An 8322-nucleotide genomic window follows, 5' to 3' on the forward strand; every position below is an offset into this window, starting at 1 on the left:
CCAGCAGGCCCAGGTAACCAAGATAGTGGGTAACAAAATGGTTGGATTACATAGGGAAGGGCAGCTCAACCCTCTGGGATGGAGAGTTCAGAGCAGGGGTCAGGCCATGCCAGCCAGGAGGGCCCTGTACGGACTGAGGGAGAACCTGGCAGCCAGGTCCACTTTATATCGTAAGCAGGCACCCCAGTCCTGTGTCCCAGGTTAGAAACCTAACATTTAGGCTTTTGTTGATGAGTAAATAAAGGGCGATGCAGTCTTCTTTATGGGTACTTCCTGTTGACATTTCCTGTTGTTGGGGCCGGTTGGGGGTGGGGGGGGAAGGTTGGGCAGGAAAACCAGAATGCTGGCCAAAACTGGAAAGAGCAGGCTGTTTCACTGTTGTCCATGCTTTGTGGGACCTTCCTGGGGCTAGGGAAATGCAGGCAGGATTTTGGAGCAGTTTGTGATGCTGGACCACCAGGGGATAGCAAGTTGCTGCAGCGTTCTATAGTTGGTTTGAAATCTTCTGGGATATTAGGGAGAGAAGGCAAAGCTAAGGAGTTTAGGGGAGTCCATTTGACCTGTGAGAGATGGATCCAAATAGATTCCCTGAGGCTTACAAGAATTGTTCTGTGAAGTTTGCAAGTGGACACAGAAAGTTTTAGATATGTTAGTACCACCACTTATTGTAATCTGTATTGAAATCCGCATTGTAGAAAGGACAGTAGACTTTGAGTCCTAGTAGAAGCTTAGGACACAAAAATGATTTGGGTTAAAAACATGAAGGTATGCAGGCTCAACAGATGTTTTTAGCACAAGAAACACTTAAGTCTATTCTTAGAAGATGACCAAAGGAAACTTAAAATCTTGAGCTTGTGACTATGATAATAGTGGTCAGTGTTTACCAGAGCTAGATTAATAGCTTATCAGAACTCCACTGATTAATGTTAAAACTCTGAACTCTTGATGTCTTCATTTAACAATAGCATATCTAGGGAAAGAACATTTTCATTTCTTATATACTTTAAATCACTTTCTTACACCTTTAAAACTTGCATAAACTTGAAACTTTTTAAAATTCAATTATCTACCATGAAACATGGGTGGTTGATAATTGAAAGTAGTCACTGTAACAAGTTCCTTTAAAGAAAGGAATAGTAAAAAGTTACTTTGAAACCTGTTTTCTGAACTTCCCTCAGTTCAGAGTGTGGTAGCAAGATAACCTGTCTGTCTTTCTCAGCTGGAGGCCTAGAAGCTCTGGGTAAGCAAGGCCTGCTTTTTATAATTATGAAGAGCATTGAAAAGGCAGCTGAAGCTTTGGGGAGGGAGCTGGGTGCTCGCTGATGTCAAACTGATGAAGCTACAGTTATTCAGTATCATCAGAGATCTGAGAACGATAAATTGTAGCTGGAAGTATAATCTAAATGGTCTATGTACCAACTAAAACAACAGAGATCCCTAGGCTCCCAAGGTTTTGGGGGGCAGAAGTAGTTGATCTTTGTAATGGGTTTCTGCCCCACCCCATTAAAATAAGTTTCTCCGCCAATCTGGTAGTAAGTCAAATCAAGCCTAACTGAAAAAGTATAACTACAGGTATGTTTGAGCAGAGCAACTCCCAGACAGGTTCTCTGGTCCCAGAGGTCAAGGCTAAAGAAGTTGTACCCCCAAGTGAAAGAGGGGCGATTTTATGGGTTGTAGGTGAGGGGTGATGACATGCCTGCCACAAGCTGGGTTTGTGTTCAAGTGGGTTCAAAAGCTGAGAACTCGGGTGAGAACTTGGTCAGCTGGCAACTTAAGGGGAGGCAGCTGCAGTAGCCACCAGGAATTTGGAACTGAGCTTTTGGGGCCTTTCCAGAACAGGGAGGGTTTGGAGGGGGCAGGGACAGGGCTCTCTGGACCATGCAAGAGCGAGGTGCAGGTTCCAACCAGACACTTTGGTTGTCACACAGGACAGCAAAGGCCTTTGTCTATCCAGACCCAGGTCTCAGAGATTTTTTTTTTCCTGTAGAGGAACTTGGGAAAGCTGACCTTACTTTGATCAGGCAAAGTAGGGCAATCAACCCAAAAATGTCCAGTTTGTGCAGAATGTTGGTGGCATATAGACGGAGTTTCTGTCCCTCCAAGTCCCACAGCCCATTAGCCCCAAATAAACACACAGAGGCTTATATAATTGTTTGGTCAATGGCTCCGGCTTCTTAATGACTAGCTCTCTCTTAATTATTAATCCATAACTATTAATCTATGTATTTCTACATGGCCTTATCTTTCCAGAGATTCCCCAGCATCCCATCTTCACAGTTGCTACATGGCATCTCTCTGGCAGTTTCTCTCTGCCTTCTTCTCCCCAGAATTCCCTCCTCTGCCTATACTTCTGCCTGGCTACTGGCCAATCAGTGTTTTATTCATCAACCAATAAGAGAAATGTATACAGAAGGACATTCCCCCATCAATGGCAGGCAAGGCACGAGGCAGTTTCTCCCAGTGGTTAGTGTTACCACAATCCCGGTAGGTTCTTCATTGTCAAGTCCCATTTGTCTTACTTGGTGACCTTAATGGCATATTTAGCAGGTCTATGAGGAGTCTGAGGACCATCTAGCTATTAAGCATATCTTCTTTACTGGCTTGGAAAACACATAAGAGGACAAATAATGCTTGTCACTAAATGAACAGTTTACAAGTTAGTAGCTTGCCGGGTGGTGGTGGCACACGCCTTTAATCCCAGCACTCGGGAGGCAGACGCAGGCGGATCTCTGTGAGTTCGAGGCCGGGCTGGACCAACAGCCTCCAAAACAATACAGAGAAACCCTGTCTCGTAAAACAAAAAAACAAATAAATAAATAAAATAAAAAACAAGTTAGTAGCTTAACAAAGTCACCAAAGACAAAGAAACTAGACAAATATTGCTAATTTAAAAATCTTATTTATCAAATAAATCTTATTTATGGAACACATGTTGTTATTTATCTAAACTTTCTAGAAGCCTAGAGTTGAACAGTTAGCAAGGACCTAAGTATTAAACCAGCTTTTGTTAATCTGAGTAGACTTTTATAACCTTAAAATTTTATCATCATACAAAGAAATCCAGACCAATCAAAAATATTTAAAGACTTGTTGTTGCTTGCTTCCTTAGTCTAAAAGCAGATACGGAGACAAAGTAAGGGCTCAGTAGGACTGAGAAGTTTTATAATTATTGTTTTATACCATCTTAAAATGGTGGTGTCATGTTGCATGTATCTTTTTAACCTCAGTAAAGATGGCTGTCAGTCATGTGCTGCCCACATCTTGATAATGGCAAAGCCAAGATGAAGGGGAGCCACCTGGTTACTATGTAAAAACATCTATTTTTTTCTAAACAAGAGTCAGATCTAAGTTACAAATACAATACATTCTAAGCCAGAGTTGAATCACATACACAGTATGCTGTGGCAAATTAAAGTTCCTACATATAGTTTTTAATATAAGCCTTTTGTTGTAAGTTTAAAGCCAATTTCTGTTACAGATTTTAAACCATATCCAATGAATTTATAAATCCTGAAACAGAGTTTACAGCAGTCTTAAGAGTTTGCTTTCTGTTTGTTTGCTTGTTTGAGCAGAGTACAAAAAAATCAGAGATCAAATATTTTTAAGAGTGGGAAGGAAGTTGTAGAACCTTAGAGATAAGAGACTTTGGGAGTATTTGCTTGTGTGGAAGCAGAAGTTGTTACACTCTGTGAGAAACAAGTGTGCCAACTTTTAGTCACTGTTCTGTACTGAGGCCGTGAAGGAAGAGAGGGACAGAGTCACAGAGTGGAACCTTGTGTGCCCGGGAGGGGTGACCCTGTAAGTTCCAAGAGGGGCCTGAGAACTGAAGCTGTGGGACTGCAGGCAGGAGTTGACAGGTAGCTTAGTGGGACTGCAGGCAGGAGTTGACAGGTAGCTTAGTGGGACTGCAGGCAGGAGTTGACAGGTAGCTTAGTGGGACTGCAGGCAGGAGTTGACAGGTAGCTTAGTGGGACTGCAGGCAGGAGTTGACAGGTAGCTTAGTGGGACTGCAGGCAGGAGTTGACAGGTAGCTTAGTGGGACTGCAGGCAGGCTAGGGAAGGCTAGGGAAGGCTAGCAGAGATCAGGGGCGAAGGAGACCCAGTAGCAGAGAGACCCAGACAGGTGTAGCAAGCCGGCGCCAGAGATAGCTGAGGTGGCTAAAGTGTCATGGTGACAGTAATTCCCATCAAGGACATCCCTAAGTGGAATGGAAAACTTGTCAGAAAAGCTTTCCAAATCACAGAAGAAAGGCATCTCTTGTCCTCGTGATGGGAGCCCAGTGGGGATGTGAGGAGTTTCCTGGCACACCTGTGTGGCTTTTGTAGTAACAGGAAACGAAGCAGGCAGCTTGTGGTGACACTTATCCAGCAAGAAGGGGAAGAGAGATGTAGGAGGAAGGGGAGATGCTCGTGTGTGGGCGACAGGCCCGAGGCCAGAGAAGCAGTTAGAAAGCAGGTAGGGGGAGGCAGCAGCCGAAGAATCAGACTCTGGAATTTGGAATCAGGTTTTGTGAGTGGCAGAAGCCAGCAGAAACAAATGACGCATAAATAAATATCTCCGAGAAGTCGGATCAGCAGCTTGCTTCAGGTGGGCAGAGTTTCCCAGAAGAAAGCTCATTCCGAGCACAAATTAATGAAAAGAAATAAATAAAAAGGAAAGCAACACACATGACTGCTCCTAGGTGTGCCGGAGGAGGAAGTTTATTATAGATCTGTGGGCGAGCATAGCCAAAGGTAGAAACATCGGGAGAGTCCAGAGTGAACATGACCCTGGGCCATTCGAGGAGGAGGTAGGGGGAAGGGAGAGGGGTAAGAGGGAATCAAGTGCAGCAGCCAGGAGGGCAAAGATACAAGGAGAGTAATCACCAAAATGGTTGGATTATAGGAAAGGGCAGCCCAGCCCTTTGGGATGGAGAGTTCAGGGTCTGGGGGCAGGGTGTGCCAGCCAGGAAGACCCTGTAACCGGTAGGGACTAAGGGATGCTGAGAGAACCTGACAGCCTTGGTCCACTTTGATATGTTAAACAGGCACCCCAGCCTTTTGTGCCAGGTTGGAAACCCAATAGTACACAGGCAGACTCATTCAAATTCTTAGAAGAGCTCCATTGGTGATGGCTGCTGAGTAGTATTCATTCATTCATTCATTCATTCACTCATTCATACATGCATTCATCCACTCATTCATTCATACTTGGCAAATACGTGCTGCCTTACAGCAGTAATTGTTCTGGCAGTAAATAAGACAGAAACTACCCTTAAAGTTTCTGATGCTGAGTTCTAGAGGGGTCAGGGTTACAGACAGCACTAGTAAGGTTGGGCTGTGACTTTGTGTCCATGTCTCCTCTGTCTCTTTCTCTCTATCTTAAATGAGAAGGAAAAGGTTTCAGAAGGCAGCTGGAAGGTGCCTTCACCTATTCTCCAGCACAGGGATGAGCTAGAACTAGAGCAGAGCCCTAGGCAGTTGGGGGAGGACTACAGGATAGTGTTCTGCTGAGCCACAGCAGGGCTATTTGAGGACAGCTGCAATGCATATTTTATAAAAACACTATATGGAGATGTGTGATGATAACTCCAGGTCTGTCACCTCCCTATGCTTGCCAGACTTCTGAATCTAGCCCCCCCTCCTCTGAGTGAAGCTGCCAGTGTATTTACCTCTTTGAAGAAAAATCATGAAGCATACGCTAAGCTATTTCCTCTTTCCATGGTTTCAGTGTAGCTTGTCTTCCAATTTCCCTGGCATCATCCTTCACTTACTTGCTGATGTTACCCACTGGATTTTAAACTTTACACCAGTCCTGATTTTTGAATGGTAGGTGATCATCTGAATTTGAATACATGCAATATTTAATGTCTTCTTCGTCAGCGAATCATATTTCAAAGCAATTAAATGGCTCCACGTTCTAGTTTAAGGAGAAAAGGGAAATACTTCAGTTCAGAGTATTACACTGAGCATCAGACAGTGAGATTATGGTTTCTATGGAGCTCCTGACTTTGTAGAACAAATAAGAAGTTAGGAGGAAGGGAAAGAGAGAGTTACATAAGAACCCAATTCTAGCTAGAACTACAGTTTAGTGGCAGAGTATTAGCCTAGCATGCTCTCCATCCTGGCTTCGATCCTTAGCATCCAAAACACAGGGGAAAAATGTATCTAAGCACTAAATTCTCTCAATAACCTGAGCTTTTGTCATGTCACATTTCAGAAACCAAATCTGTCTCGTCACTATTCAATGAGCTCTCCCAGTGAGTAATATCACAACCCATATAAAACCAACATGGCTAACAATTCATTAGGTAGGCAAAAAGATGAGTTAAATTTCCCTACATTAACTTGGCAGCCCAATAATATGTACAGGGTTGTTGCGAATGAAATTTGAAGTTGTCTTGTGTACAAAGAACATTGATTGGCTAATGGAGGTCCTCTGCTCGCCTTACTTCACTGATGAGATTCTAGCTTTAGACACATTTTCTGTCCTCCCCTTCCTACCCTCGACAGCTCAGGAGGGAGAGTCTACTTGACTATGACAACGGGTGTCCCCATTGTTCTGTGTCTGGAGAAGTTGCACAAGGCCCTGGGTAAGACAGACTTGAGCCTCTTCATCCCCTCATTCTGAGGCTTCCAGAAGATCAACAATTCTTCTAAAGAAAAACATTATTTTTAGATGTGATATAAGGTTTTATCATTTTTGTTCTTTTTTAGAGGTACATATTGAAGTATGACAGATTAAAATGGCATGATATCTGAGAGCTGTTTCAAAATAGAGAGGGTTGTGGAAAGACAATAGGAACACATAATAGTCAATGGGACACCGTGTTAAGTGTTTTCTGTGTGTTAATTCATTTAGAACTCTCTTAGCCCAGGAGATTACTCTCACTATCTTGATATTCCAGATGAAAACCTGAGCTGTGGAGAGGCTGCGAGTACTCTGTCAAAGTTCTGTAGGAAACAGTCCTAGAATGAGGAATAAAATCAGGTCTGGCTGAATTCACAGTTCCTGGGTGATTATAAATTGCCAATGTCATACTTCATTTGGAGTATTTATCCTGTAAAGGGATAAAAAATGTCAAAGAAGAATACAACACTCAGAGAACATTTTTTTTAGACTGTTAGATGCAGGTACTGTTCCCTAGGCACAAATAGGCAAAAGTGAATTAGACAGCAGATTCCGCAATGATGGAGCCAAGATAGTTTTTTGTGGCCTCATCCTGGAAGCAGATGGCCATACACGTATCCCTTGTTCTCCTTCAGAGTGATGTTTAAATACTGATGCTCAGGGCGACCTTGGTGCGCTCATCCATGGTGGGTCAGATGGAGTTTGTCTCTTATTGCTGTGCCAGACCCTTCCCTCATTCTGTCATCATAATTCGAACACCAGATCTGTGGATGCCTATAGTGACAAAGTGGGACACCTGGTGCTCTTTCTCCCTCACTAGACCCTCATAACTTACGCAAGGAATGCCTATATGACCTTCAAGCAGGTCTGAATTCTGGAATAATTGGTTTGTATAACATTTGAAGATCTCCATTCATAAAACTTAATAAGACTTCATGAAATTAACATTTTCTGGTTTTCTTTTAATGCTTTTTGTTTTCTGGGCAAGAGAGGATATTGATTCTGTTTTGACTGCTTTGTTTTTTGTTTTGTTTTTTAGGTATGTTTTCACAGCTGACCATTTAGTATTGAATGAACCATTGACACGCTCTTCCCTGGAGTAGACAATTTCTCTGCATCTCAGTCATGCTTAGTCTCTGTCTAGGGTTGAGGCTTTATGTGCATTCTAATATCCACATTAGCATGGTTGTTGTCACCATCTTCATTCAGGTCACGTTTAGGGAGCCTATTTTGCTTGTTCTTAAACCCTATGTGGTATCACCAACCATTAGGTCATTTCAAGTGCTTGGTGACCCTGGAAAGAGCTTTCACTGGAATCTGAGTGACTGGTTGTCCCTTCCTCCATCATAATCACTTGGGTCCCTGCTCTCATGATGTTTTGGCAGGGTTGTGGCCATGGCCTCCTGGCTAGCCTTCCTGTTACTGCGGCTGTCCTATGCACCACGTGGAGTGTTCCTTTTAAGCACGAGATTAGGGCATCACCCTCAGAAGGTGCAAACCTTCCCATCTCTATCAGAATGAAAACCAAACGTTTCACAGTCACTTATTGGACCCTGCAGGAGCTGACTGCTACCTTTTTGACATTTCTTTAATATGCCAGGCACAGTCCCTCCCTCTCTCTTGAATGTTGTATCCCTGAGCTGCTCACGCTCGCTCGTAATCATCTTATCCTGCTTGCTTTAAGTAGTGCCCTAACAGCGGCTTCCCATCCG

This window comes from Mesocricetus auratus, unplaced genomic scaffold (assembly GCF_017639785.1).
Source record: "Mesocricetus auratus isolate SY011 unplaced genomic scaffold, BCM_Maur_2.0 Super-Scaffold_100018, whole genome shotgun sequence".
NCBI lineage: Eukaryota > Metazoa > Chordata > Mammalia > Rodentia > Cricetidae > Mesocricetus > Mesocricetus auratus.